The following is a 14,098-nucleotide window of genomic DNA, read 5'->3' as shown; positions in this document are numbered from 1 at the left end:
ACCTGGTAGGAAGTGCCCCACTCTGTCTTTGAATCATTCAGGGGCTTCCATAATTTTTTTTTTTTTTTTGCGGTACGCGGGCCTCTCACCGTTGTGGCCTCTCCTGTTGCGGAGCACAGGCTCCGGACTCACAGGCTCAGTGGCCATGGCTCACAGGCCCAGCCGCTCCACGGCATGTGGGATCTTCCCGGACCAGGGCACGAACCCGTGTCCCCTGCATCAGCAGGCAGACTCTCAACCACTGTGCCAGCAGGGAAGCTCCCTCAGTGTCCCTTTCATCCGTGTCCATTTGACAAATGCCTATTTACCCTCGAAGCCTCAGCTCAAATATCACCAGTCTTCTGTAGTTTCTGCAAATCCCTGGCTCCCAGAATTCCAAAATGTTTTATAATTCCTTTCACTTGAGTGCTTTTCCCATGAAACCACATTCATTTCAGTGCCCATCCCACTGGCAGACCCTGCAAATCCTTCCAGGCACAGACTCCACCTATTCACCTTTACATCCTCAGTACTAGGCTGACACGTCGTGAGTGCGAGGTACACATTTGCAGAATTGAACTGAGTGAATTCTGATGCCCATAGGGAGCCATCGAGGTGTTTGAAGCAGGGAATGAATATATTTGGATGGCGCTGGAGGCCTTCGGTCGCAGACAGGGATGTGACTGCAAACAGCCACGCGCTGGACCTCAGCGAAGGCAGAGGCAGGGAGAGCACAATGAAACAGAAGTCACAGGATTCGATGCCAGGTGAGGCGTGGAGACTGAAGGAGGGAGGGGGGCATCAGAGGCTGACGGCCAGACATTAGGAGGTGGGGTTCTTGGGTGTCATCAAGAGAGGCATTTCACAGGGGAGGAGGAGGAGGAGGGTGTGTCGCAGAAGATAACGAAGGTCCTCCCAGGCCAAAGAAAAATTCGAAGAGCTCTTCGCTTTCCAAATTAGTAAAATGTCTTTCAAATGAGGGAATTTAAGTTCTAATGGTCAGAATGGTAGGTTGGCCGTTTGTGTTCTGGGCTGGAGAGAGGTGTGGACAAGCTCTGAGTCAGAACCCAGGTGTGAGGGGAGGGTAGCTAATTTCAGCCACTTGCTGTAAGGGCCCGGTGGTTGAAAGTCAAGAGTTCTGAGCCCTAGAGGGAGAGGAGAGGCTTTTACCCAGTGCCAATTCCCAGGCCACTCATCCCGCCTCTGTGCTTCATTTGATGATGACACACTTCAACTTCTTCCATTTCAAGCAAGATATGATTGGGGGTTTGAAAGTAATGTTTCTCTGTTACCAGGGCTGATGGCTTGCCTTAGATCGCCACTAATCTGAGCTGTTTCTGTGTCCCTCAGACCTGGCAATAGCAGCTCAGTGACATGAGGAAGTGGCTTTCTCCTCTGGGGGCTGCCCTGGACTCCTTCCAAGGACACGGGGACATGTAAGTCACCTTTCAGCCTTGGGTGGTAGGTGGTGCTTCGGATGGCAAGTGTGCCTGCAGCTCCAGGGTCACGGTCTAGACAGGTGTGTGGTGCGAAATCACTTCTCCCATGGCATGTTTTTATTACAGACGTGGGCAACCTAACCCAGCTTTCTTCAAATTATGCTGGCCTAGATGTTTCCTGGTGACATTTCAGCTACTGCCCTCTCACCGTAGGAACTGGAGCTGCACTAAATGTCTGTGCTCCTCGGAGGTGGGGCTAAAAGGGGCCAGCTGTCGAGGGAGGCTGGGAGGGAGGGAGGCTGGGAGAGAGGGAAAGAGGTAAGAGGTAGGTGCTAAGAGCTGGCGAATGCTACAGGAATGTAGAACCCTGGCTGTGTTTACATGCAGAGAACTTGGTTTTCTCTTTAGGAGATTTTGTTCAGATATCTGGAATTTAGTCACTGTCGACCACCCTTTCAAACTTTCAATGTATTTGCTCAGGAAATTTTCATATAGATTATGAATTTCATATGCATATGAATATAGGATTCTGGGCAAGAGAAAATTATTGTTAGCATTGGTATCGCTCTTGAGTTAGAGGCAGTTTAGGGCTCTGCTGTGAGTGTCAAATAATACCTCTGCCTGTTACAGCCCCGAGTTGGGAACTTCAGTGCAGATATGCATGAAGGTGACTTTCACAGACAAAACAGGGGTCAGCCTCGTGACCCTGGAGGCCCTCTACCAGCAGCCTCACTCTTCAGATCACACCAATGGTTCCGGAAATAAAGGGAGGCGTTCTCTAAACCGAGGTCAGCGCTGTCACAAAGCCCATGTATTTATCTCACCTGAAAGGTATAAGGCATTTCAGAGCCTTAAGCTCTCAGATTAATATCACTAAGACATTTGCTTGATTTCAGATCTCCTCTGAAAATCATTCATTCTTCCCAAGGCATAGTGGACAGCAGGTTGGGGGCTGTTGGACCCACACTGCTGAGAAGCCCCGATTGACAATGAGGAAGAGAGGCAGGTTCCCGGTCTCCCAGCCTGCCTGCATCATGGGACTGCAGGATGCCCTAAGGACAGCCCTGCAGCACAAAGCTGTATGGTTATGGATACTCATTCTGATGACATTTCTGCAAATGAAATGAAATTTCTGGTCCAAATGGTTGAAACAAACAGACAAAAGGGTTTATGCTTCAAGGTGCCAAAAGCATCCTATGAAATTAAAGGTGTGTCCTAATCTGCTGATTTTGGGCACATTAAAGGAATGGCATTATTGTGTTGGAGACGTGGGTCCTTTTGCTATGAATTATCATCACTTAAAAAAAATGTTTATTGGAGTATAGTTGATTTACAATGGTGTGTTAGTTTCAGGTGCACAGCAAAGTGAATCAGTTATACATATATATATATATATATCCACTCTTTTTTAGATTCTTTTCCCATATAGATCATCACAGAGTATTGAGTAAAGTTCCCTGTGCTATACAGTAGGTCCTTATTACTTATCTATTTTATATATAGAAGGGTGTAGATGTCAATCCCAATCTCCCAATTTATCCCCCACCCCCCATCATCACTTCTTTTCTTTCTGTTAGAGATTACAGGGTGATGTTATTCAGTGAAAACTCTGTACGCACTCTTTGGGGAGGAGAACTTTACGATCTTTTAGCTGCTGTTGTTGCCGGGAACCCCACATGTGGTGGGTCGCGTGCATAGATGTCCACCTTTACGTGGTCAGAGACCTGGAGGAAATGCCTGGAACAGAAAAACTGGAAGAATAAAATGTGTGCTGCCTGCGTGGAAGAGAAAGCAAAAGGTGACAGGAGAACCTCAAACCAAGGGGACTCTTTCCTCAACTGTGTTCACAAGACTGAAACTGGGTATGAGGCAGTTCACCCTGAACCCTATGGAGGGGTCTAATGACTGAAAAGTCAAAGGGATATCGTCACCAGACTGTTCCCCTGAGAGGCCATCCCACCAGGTGGCCCTTAAAGACCCGGATGGAGAGCCTTGAGCTGTCCGAGGACGCCTTCTCAGGGAGGCGCAGGGCAGACGGGCACGAAGTCCAGAGCAGAAGTCAGCCAGCCCAAGGACTGCTGTGTGTAGAGCATCACACGCGGCACTGGCTTCCCAAGGGGACCGGCTTTTATTTCCAGAAGTGATGGAGGTGGGGGAGGAAGGCTCAGCCCAGATGCACTTCTGAGGGCAATCCGGATGAAGCTGGAGGCTGGCATGCCCTTGCCGCCCCCCGCCCCCACCCCGCTCACTGCTGCCTTCCGGCCACCCACCTGTGAACTCTGTCCCGGACCCTTCTCCTGCTGAAGGAACAGCAGGTGGCTCTTCCATCATCGCCCCTCCTTAGTGCCCTCATCTGTGGACCTGCAGGTCACGTCTCCGGATTCCCTGAGGATGAGGACTCCAGTTCTCGACTCCCAGGCTCGTCCTCTACTGCACCTCCTGCGGTCATTCCAAGTGACCTCAACATCCCCTGGGATGACCCTTACCTCCACCACGCTGTCCTCCCTGCTCCTCTCCAGCTCAGCTACCCCCACGGCCACACCCTGGCTGCCTCACTCTGAAATGCCCTTACTAAACACCACCTATTGTCATTTCACCTCCCTCACGGCTTTTATGCCCAGGAAACCCGCTCCTAGCCTGGCCGCTCTGTCCTCATGCCCTTTTGGATCATTCTTAGGTCTACTGACCCCACACCATTCTTCCATGCTGACTCGAGCCCTCTGAACTATTCAATACTCACCTCTTGCTTTCCGACCCCCGTGTTCATTGAGTCACCAAGGGGCTCTATGTTCTACCACAGCATCGTGTGAACCTGTCCCCTCCCTCCACCCTCACTGCCAGGCCCTCCCCTGGTTTGAGGCATCAGGATGTCTTTCTTTGGTGTCTAGCTCTGACCTTTCCTTTTCCTCACACCCACTCCAGTCCTCCATACTCTGTATGCTCCAGTCACGGGGTCCACTCACTGCTCCCTGAACAGGTCAGCAATTTTCAAGCTACCCCCTTCCTCATCTCCTCTCAGGTAGAATTCGTTGCTCCTTACAATGTGCGTTTTATTTGTACCTGGGCCCCTCTGCCTTGTGTCCCACTTGGTTAGTTACATGTCTGTCTCTTCTACTAGAAGGTGTGGTCTTGGAGGGCAGAACCCCTTTTACTCAGCTCTGTAAGCGTGGCAGCCAGCACCACACCTGTCACATGGCCAATCTCAGTAAATATTTATAGATGTAAATTTCCCAGGACATGCCTTCCATCAGAACTGGCTCCCTGGGTCCTTTATCAGGTCAGCCACCAAACCCTGTCTTACTGCCACCTAACTCCTTCGGGGGAGACGCACTCCTGCCTTCCTTCTGCCAGTTCCTCCCTTCCTCTGTGGTCATTCTGACTCTGCCAAGCATGAGGCTGGGCTGTGGAGGGGGCAGCAGGGACTGGGGATGGCACAGAACACTGTGTGAGTGAACTGGCAGAAGTTCTGTGGGCTCGCCAGCTGGTACCATGGGGGAGAGCCAAAAGGAAAGTTCGCTTTTTCCTGCCCAAAGCTCAGAATCCTGAGTGAAGTCACGAGTCTTAGTGCTAAAGGCTTAGGAGTGAGAAGTGTCAAGGTCACCTCTGCTTCGTGCCTGACCGGGGAGGGGGCTTGTGGATGCTGTGTGTGTGTTGGTGTGTGGGGGTGTTGCCAGCCACTGGGCATGTCCAGACAGCTAATAACATGCCTCCACAGCACAGCGAGAATGAAAGCCACTGATCCAATTTGTAATTTATCTTTTGGTTTGATCCCAGTGTTTTCCCTTTGTTTCTGACTTGATGCATTCATCTTCAGGCTCAGTGAGTTCACTTTGGCAAAGTCTTGCATGAATAGAAGCATTTAACTACTCAGTAGATTAGCTCATAGTCACGTGCATGGATATGTGTGCATGTGCATGTCCCTGTGTGTGTGTGTGCATACATGGAGCATCCTTAACCCCTAAATGAGGGACTTTCCTTTCAGGAGGGGAACCCAGGATTGGTTGCTTCTGTGAGGGTGGCAAGCAGAGAGCCAGCAGAGGGGGGTTGGAGTTGGTTTAGGAAAATTCTAGGTGCAGCCAGACTGCAGTGTATAGACCTTCACCCTGGGGAAGATGGAGGTAAGCATCTTTGGTTAGAGAAGAGGTGGAGAGGAGTTAGATGTCTTTTCTGGACTTCAGTCAGACCTTCTTCCCTTATAGTTCTCAGGCTGAATGAAGACATAGGAAGCATCTAGTCCAGTGGCTCTCATCTGAATATGTATCAGAATCACCTGGGATTACTTTTTCCCCCATTTTTATTGAGATTTAATTGACATATACCACTGTATTCGTTTAAGGTGTACAGCAGAATGATTTTATGAATGTATATATTGTGAAACAATCACCACAGTAAGTTTAGTTAACATCCCTCACCTCAAATAGTTACAAATTTTTTCTTATGAGAACTTGTAAGATCTACTCTCCTAAAACTTTCAAATATGTAATACAGTGCTGTTAACGATAGTCTCCATGCTGTACATTAGATCCTCAGAACTTATTTATCTTATAATGGGAAGTTTGTACCTTTAGACCCCCTTCACCTCTTTCCCCCCACTCCCTACCCCCACCTCTGGCAACCACCAATCTGTTCTCTGTATCTATGAACTTGGGGTTTTTGTTTGTTTGTTTGTTTTTACATTCCACATATAAGTGAGATTATACAGTATCTGTCGTTGCCTGACTTATTTCACTTAACATAATGTTCTCAAGGTCCATCCATGTTGTCTAAAATAGTAGGATTTCTTTTTTTTAATGGCTGAATAATATTCCATTATGTATATATACCACATTTTCTTCATTTATTCATTGATGGACACTTAGGTTGTTTCCATGTCTTGGCTATTGTATGTAATTTTGCGATAAACACGGGGCTTCATACACCTCTTTGAGATAGTGATTTCATTTCCTTTGGTTATATACCCTGAAGTGGAATTGTTGGATCATATGGTAGCTCTATTAATTTTTTGAGGAAATGTCATACTGTTTTCTGTAGTGGCTGCACCAATTTACATTCCCACCAACAGTGTACAGGGGTTCCCTTTCTCCACATCCTCACTAGCACTTGTTGTCTCTTATCTTTTTGATATTAGCCATTCTAACAGATGTGAGGTGATGTCTCACTGTGGTTTTGATTTGCATTTCCCTGACGATTAGTGATGTTGAGCATCTTTTCATGTACCTGTTAGTCATTTTTATGTCTTCTTTGGAAAAAATGACCATTCCTCTATTTTTTAATTGGATTATTTGTTTTCTGTTAATGAGCTGTATGAGTTCTTTACATATTTTGGATATTAATCCTTTATCAGATATATGATGTGCAAATGGGTCCTTCCATTCCATAGTTTGCCTTTTCATTTTGTTGATAGTTTCTTTCACTGTGAAGATAGGATTACTTATGAAAAATGGAGATTCCTGGGGTTCTCAAAACTCCCCATTTGGAACCTCTGGAGGTGTGGCATGGCAGTCTTTAACATTTGCCCTAAGGGGTGCTGGGCTGCCATGAGCTGCTTAAGGCCACACAGCTAATGGTGGCAAATCCAAGGCTAGAACCCAAGTCTTCTGACTCCATCCAGGACGTTGCCTCTTACAGCCCGAATGTGTCTTATGGGCCTTTGGGAAACTAGGCTCATATGGGATGCAGAAGAGTGTGTTGAGTAGATCACTTATCCTGCAGACTGCTAATCTACCTAATTTAATTAGTTCCCTACAAGGGGGCTTGAATTCTCAGAGCAGGCAGAGATGGCTGAAATGGACCACTCGCTCTGGGATGACCAGGCATCTGCTGACCTTGTCTTTGACACTAGGCAGGATTTCAAAGTCCTCTGTGGCTACCTTCACCTGCTCTCTCTAGGGACCAGCTCTGTTCTCTTGGCTACTTAGAAAAACAGGCTTCGATTTCTTCCTGGTCTACAGCTCTTGCACCTCCCTCCCTTCCTCCTTCCCTTCCTCTCCTCCCCACCAACTCCCCATCCCCCCACGTAGCTTTACTGGAATATGACTCACATACCAAACAATTCACTCATTTAAAGTACACAGGTCAATCATTTTTAGTATATTCACAGAGTTGTGCAAACATCACCACAATCAATTTTAGAACATTTCATTACCCCTAATAGAACCCCATACCCATTAGCAGTGACCGACCGTCTAACCCTAAGCAATCACGAATCTACTTCCTGTCTCTATAGATTGGCCTATTCTGTGCATTCCATCTAAATGAAATTATACAATATATGGTCTTTGGTGACTGGCTTCTTTCACTTAGCATGTTTTCAAGGCTCATTCACGTTAGATTAGGTATCAGTACTTCATTCCCTTTTATAGCCAAATAATATTCCATTGTATGGATATATCATATTTTGTTTATGCATTTATCAGCTGACAGACATTTGTATTATTTCCATTTTTTGGTCATTATAAATAATGCTGCTATGAACATTAGTCTCCAAATTTGTGTACGGCCATATGTTTTCATTTCTCCTGGGTACATACCTAGGAGTAGAATTGCTGGGTCATATGGCAACTCTACGTTTATCTCTTTGATGAATTGCCAGACTTTTCTAAAGTGGTGGCAGCATTTTACATCCCGCCAGCAGTGTATGAGAGCTTCAATTTCTGCACATCCTCACCAACACTTGTTATTATCTGTCTCTTTAACTATAACCATCTTAGTGGGTGCAAAGTGGCTTCTCATTGTTTTTGATTTGCATTTCTCTCATGGCTAATGAGGTTGAGTTTTTCTTTTTATGTATTTGTAAACCATTTGTCTATCGTCTTTGGAGCAATGTCTATATAGATCCTTTGCCTATTGGTAGGGGGTCTGTAAAGCACTACTTGATAACTGAATAAATGATACCTTGCTCCAATATGTACTATTGCTTCCCTTTGTTTCCAAGTAAGTTGCTTCTGTTAGATAAGGAATCATGCATTGTCTTCAGTGTGCAGGTTCTGTGATCATGTGCTTCCTCAAATAGGGGCTCGTGGACTTTGGGGGATGAAAATGATAACTTTTTACTGAAGAGGTTGTGGCCAAGGGGCCTGAGGGGTGGGTGGCAGTGAGGACCTGGACTCCAGGCCCTGATCTTCCACCTCCTCTCGGCCTTCCCCCTCTGGGCCTTAATTTCTTTATGTATAAAAACAAAACATTGAGGAATGTACTACTGATCTAGGCAACAATGTGCACTGGGCTGAGAAGCCAGACTCTAGAGACCAATACTGTATGATCCACTTTATATGCCTTTCCGAAAAAAGGCAGAACGATAGGATCAGACAACAGATCAATGGCTGCCAGGAATGTGGATGGGGGGAGGGGATTAACCATGAAAGGGCATGAGGGAAATTTGGGGGGTGATAAAATTACCCTCTTGAGTTTTGGTTGGTGGTTACATCATTGTATAAGTTGGTCAAAATTCATATCTATATCTAAGAAGGGTGAATTTTACTGTATGTAAATTGTACCTCAATAAACAAACAAAATGTAAAACACACACACACACTCACAATTGGACTAGAAAATCTCTAAGGTCCTCCAGGGCTGATACTCACTGATTCTGTACTGCAGGTGTGGTCACAGGCAGGGCGGCAGCAAGGGATAGCCAGGGCCTCCTCTAGCTCCTAATCTTTCCTTCCCTGATCCCTTCTCCTCTCCAACTCAGCAGTCTTTTGGTGATGTAATGGGAGAAAGAGGGAAAACAGGCTTCATTGGCTTGCTTGGTCATTTTAGGAATGAGGCCCTCCCTCCAAGAGGTAGCCGTGTCCATGTGGCTGACAGATGTTCTCTGAGTACGGTGGCCTTGCCCAGCTGCTCATCCTGGGTCCAAGGTCTGAGCAACTGGCCCCAAATGGAATATTTCTGAACAAGAGCTCAGAATCCAGATCCTAGGGAAGCAGCCATGGAGGCTTGTCAGACAAACGGGAATGTGGATGGAGAACTTACACTTCTTCCAGTTTCCGTCCAGGGTCCGCAGGAGGAACACCACACACACACACACCCACCCCCGCCCAGCTATTTACTGAGGCTTAACGTGGGATTATTGATCGAGGCCATCCAGGTTACACACAGTGAGGGAACCAGGCCCTTGCTGGGAAGATGAGAGCAAAGGCTTGTCACAGGCAAGAGAGAGATTGCTACCTGTGCAGGCAAACAAAACCCACACCTCCCGGCTGGCAGGAAGGGCTGGGAAAGCTGCCCAGCAGCGATTTGCAAACGTGCTCCACCTTCGCCATCTGAGGGCCCCTCTCAGATGCGGCAACTGCTAATACCAGCACTCGTTTCATGAGCACTTACTAGGTACCAGGCACAGGCTAAGCCCTCTATATTAATTCACAACAACGATAACGATTCTGAAATTCCCACCCTTATTTTACAATGAAGGAAACTAGTGCTCAGACTGAGGTGTGCGGCCGAGCCACTGCCATTAGGGGCTGTTACTCAATTTGTCTGCTGAAAAAAGCCAGATCCGGCTGGGCCAGTTCCCAGGCTCTGAGAGGAATGAGCCCGTGCCTTAAGGGCAGGAGCATCACAGAGAGCTCCGCGCCAGACGGAGCTCATGCCGGGGTACATGCCCTACCCCAAAGCCTCTTTAAAACAAGCCAGAGCCTGTAGCCTCTCGTTGGCCAGGGAGGCCTGCCCTCGATGTGCAGGGTCAGGGACAGATCCTGTAACCGCCACTGTGGGTGCTGAAGGGCTGCGGGCAGGGAGGGGGCCCAGGCCCAGGCATCAGAAGTCCCAGTCAGGGGAGCCAGGAGTTCATGAGCAGAAGCACCCTTGGGAAGGCAGGTTGGGGGAAGGCACACTCTGTGGCCCAGGAGGGGACAAGCCCTTCAGAGGGCCTCCAGGATGTTTCTCCAAGCCACAGAGTTTGGAAGCTGTCACATCCTACGAAAAGTCCGAGGATCGGAGACATCTATCTGGGGCCCTGAGCAATTGGGGGCTGCCACCAAGGTAAGGGACAGCCTCATGCCCTTTTGGCCAGAAGTCCCCAAAAGGAAGTGGGGAGAGAGGAAGCACTCGGGGGTTGTCAGACAATCTTGGGGGGCAGAGCTCTTACTGTTTTGATGGGCGGCCCCAAATCTCCACCTCCACCTTGGACCTGAAGCAGATCTCTGTCCTTGGTGGTCAGTGGGACCTTGTGCATAGTGACAGCTTGCTGAACAAAGATCTGGGAATAAGCCAGATGGCTCACCTGAGAAGGAGTTCCAGACTCCCTGGAGGAGGTGGCCATGATCAAGGAGGACAAGGAAGTACAGCTCTTTTGTGGTGGGGCCATGACCTGACAGTGGGATATGCTACAGACCGGACACTTGAGCGGCTACTGCAGGTGTGATCTTGGTCTTGACCTTGTGAGGCAGGAGGTCTCACTCTGGGAGGTGGCCCAGGGGTTCGGAGGCAAGTTGGTTCCCATGCAAATGTGGCTGAAGACCCATTCCCACACTTCTGAGCTCACTCTTGCTTCCAGGAGCAGAATTTCTGCCACTGAAGCAAACTGCTAGAGGCCGGCCTCAGCGTTAATAGGATCGCAGTACCGTGGTTCCTTTTTACCTTGTTCTCTTTCTCCTCTTGTCAGCCTGACTTCCAGGCTCTCAGAGTCCCGCTGCTTTGGTGTGATTGGAACATGAGATTGTCTGTCGCTCAGGAAACCAAGACTCCCCATAAAGATCCCCGTCTGTGTGTAGCAGACTTCCATCTTGGGACTTTATTTAAGAGCGTCAGAGTGGTGTCTGGCCACTGCTGATACTCACCAGGCCACTGTGGTTTGTGGTGGGCACAGAAAATGGGGCACAGACACCACCCAGCCAAGGAGACCCTGGTAGAGTCAGGGGCGTCAGCCTTCTGGTGACACTGCTGTCCCAACCAACCAGGATGTATTCCCCACCCCAGAGCTTTCCCAAGCTGCTCAGCATCCTGCTTAGGAGCGAGGGGGAAACAGGCTGTGTGTGTGTGTGTGTGTGTGTGTGTGTATGTAATGGTGTGTGTGTTTTTTGTGTTTGTATATGTAATGGGGCAGGGTAGGGAGTGGGGAGTGGGGATGGGTGATAGATTTTTTTTCTAGTGGTAAATCCTACCCAACAAACCCCCAAACCAACGAGCAACACAGAGTGAGCTGGATTATAGTGGGTTCAAGTCATTTATTTTTAGATGGTACCAGCATGTTTGGTTCTGGAGTCCAATCCCCAAATTCCAGAAAAATAAACTAATGAGAACCACATGCACTATGAGAAGGCCATTCCGATGTGTCTGTGATCACGCGTCGAGGGGGCATAGAATACAGACCAGGAGCCCTTGGCGTGGCGCGGGGCCTCCCTCCTCGGACAGCTGACAGCCTCTGGCTCTGAGCCCTCATTTGGGACAGGGGAGAGGGCTGAGGCCGGGCCATTAGGACCCTGTCCCTTTACGGCCCTGGGCCCCTTATTGCTACATTTGCTACTTTGCTACTTTATGGCCCCTGGGTTGTGCCCAGGGGATGCCTTATCAGTGGGTGGTACTAATGAGTAGGCTGCTGGCGTCTGCCATTGCCATGGTTACATGAACACAGACCTCTCTTCAGAGGGTCCTGAGATGAGTTCTCAGGGATTCATTTGGCCACTTTTTGACTGTGCCACACATGGTCCTTGCTACATACTCAGCTCAGACAGCCCTTTTGGAGGCTGGTGGCCTGTTACCTTCCCCCGCAGGACTTTCCAGCTCCTGGACTTTGCTGGAACACCTCCCTTCAATGTGTTCTGCAAGGCCCAAAGACCAACAGCCCTCGATTCTTTCCAGCTTCTGGGAAGGCTTGCTAGTGGTGGTTTTTGAAGCCCATGCACTTGGAGCATAATGCGAGGGGTGCATTTTTAGAAAAACATCAACTTCTACAATTAGCCAAGGAGCTGGATGGGTGGCAGGCTGATGCTTCATGCCCTGCTGGTGAGGTAGTTTGAACACAACAGGGACCCTACTACAGGGAAAGCCCCTGGAGAGTGTCTCCATGTGTTCACTGGTCTAAGAAGCAACTCAGAGTGGTGAGAGGTCCCTCCTGGGTGCTGGCCTGTACCTGACCCCTTGGCAGGGGTTGGTCTGGAGCACGATGCAGCTGACTGCACTGGTGGGCTAGACCCTGCTGCATTCCTGGGGCACAGCAACCCCTTCCCAGCAGAACAGAGCATCCCTTCTTGGAAGGGCAGAAGACCTCTCTCCAGCCAAGAGAGCCCCTGCTGCTCTGGTCAGGCCCTCTGGCTGCTGCTCGGCACTCACATGTGCCAACCTACAAGCTTTACTCTTCCCATGTAGGCAAAGTCTATGGCGGTCAGTTGCCCAATGCCTGGTGCCTGTGTGTCTGCCCTGATGGGTGGGTGGTCACTTCTGAGACTGCCCTGATGCTTTGGCTGTGGGGCTGCCAACATGGTATTTGCCCTGTGCATCCTTATCGCGAAGAATCCCAGACCCAGAGACCATGCCCCGTCAGGGGAGCTAAGGCAGGACAGGGCAAAAAAGCAAAGTTTATTTTGCTACAGAATTGCCTTCGAAAGTCTAATCTGGTCTGAATTTTTGGCTGTGTCGACCAGGCCAATGGGGAACTGGCCAAGACCAGATTTTCCAAGTGTACTTGCATTCTAAGGTCTGCATGGTAGACTGACCTTGGACTAGCCTGCTTGGGTGGAGCAATCCTGTTCTACCCACCATTTCTGGGTGTGATCTGCTGGGGGGTACGTGGTGGCAGTCACAAGACCAAACATGCCTTGGTTGGGAGGCGGGATGAGGGGGGTTATTGCTCTGGGTTTGAATCCATTTGAAGTGCCCTTATGTCTGTCGAGCCTGCTGGATGTCTCCAGAGGTGTCTGGAAGCCTTCAGCCTGCTCCATCTCAGGGCTGCAGTCCATCTGGCTCTGGGCGGGCTTTCTGGGGACCTCCAAGATGGGCCAAGCCTCAGGAGCTGCAGCCGGGGGGCATAGAAGTCCTGGCCAGGGAGACTACCCCTGCCCTGGCTGCAGCCACGTGGAAGGACAGGAGGCAGCCAGCCCCTTGCCCTCGATAACTGAGGGCACAGAGGCACCTGCTGTTCTAGAACTGCCTTTGCCCGCCTACCCTGTGTGTCAGTGTCAGTATAGCCTGGGCACCTTGGAAGGGAAGAGCTTCCTTTGGGCAATGCTGGGTGCAGAGGAACATGATCGGCAATTTTGTTCTGAAACAGGAGATCTGGGTGAAAAGCAAGGGGACAAAAAAAGGATGGGACGAGAAGAGGAGGGGTCAGAAGACCCCACAATATGGGAGCGGGCTTCACCAAACTCATTTACTCATCAAGCAGTGGCCAGCTGTCTGCCAGGTGCCCGGTTCTGAGCCCAGGTTGCATGGCATGAGGGGGAGGGAGTGTCTGCCCAGAATCTGGGTCTATAGCCCCCCCTTTGGAGGCACTCTGAGGACTCCACATAATGTCTCTAATTTCCACTGTACCGAGAAGGAAGAGCAAACACTGCCATGGGGGAAACTGAGGCGCAGGGGTTAAGAACCCCCCACGGTGCAACTGTAATCACGACTCCTCATGCCCTCGGTGGCCCCACTGGGAGGGATGGAAGCTGGTGCCCCGGGGAAAGGGCACAAAGGTGGGCTTGGAAAGATGGTCCTGGGGGAGCACCCAGGAATCAGCATCTGCAAAACAAGCTTAT

This window comes from Hyperoodon ampullatus (genome assembly GCF_949752795.1).
Source record: "Hyperoodon ampullatus genome assembly, chromosome: 3".
NCBI lineage: Eukaryota > Metazoa > Chordata > Mammalia > Artiodactyla > Ziphiidae > Hyperoodon > Hyperoodon ampullatus.
The sequence above is the reverse complement of the archived record's forward strand: the minus strand, read 5'-3'. Positions refer to the sequence as shown.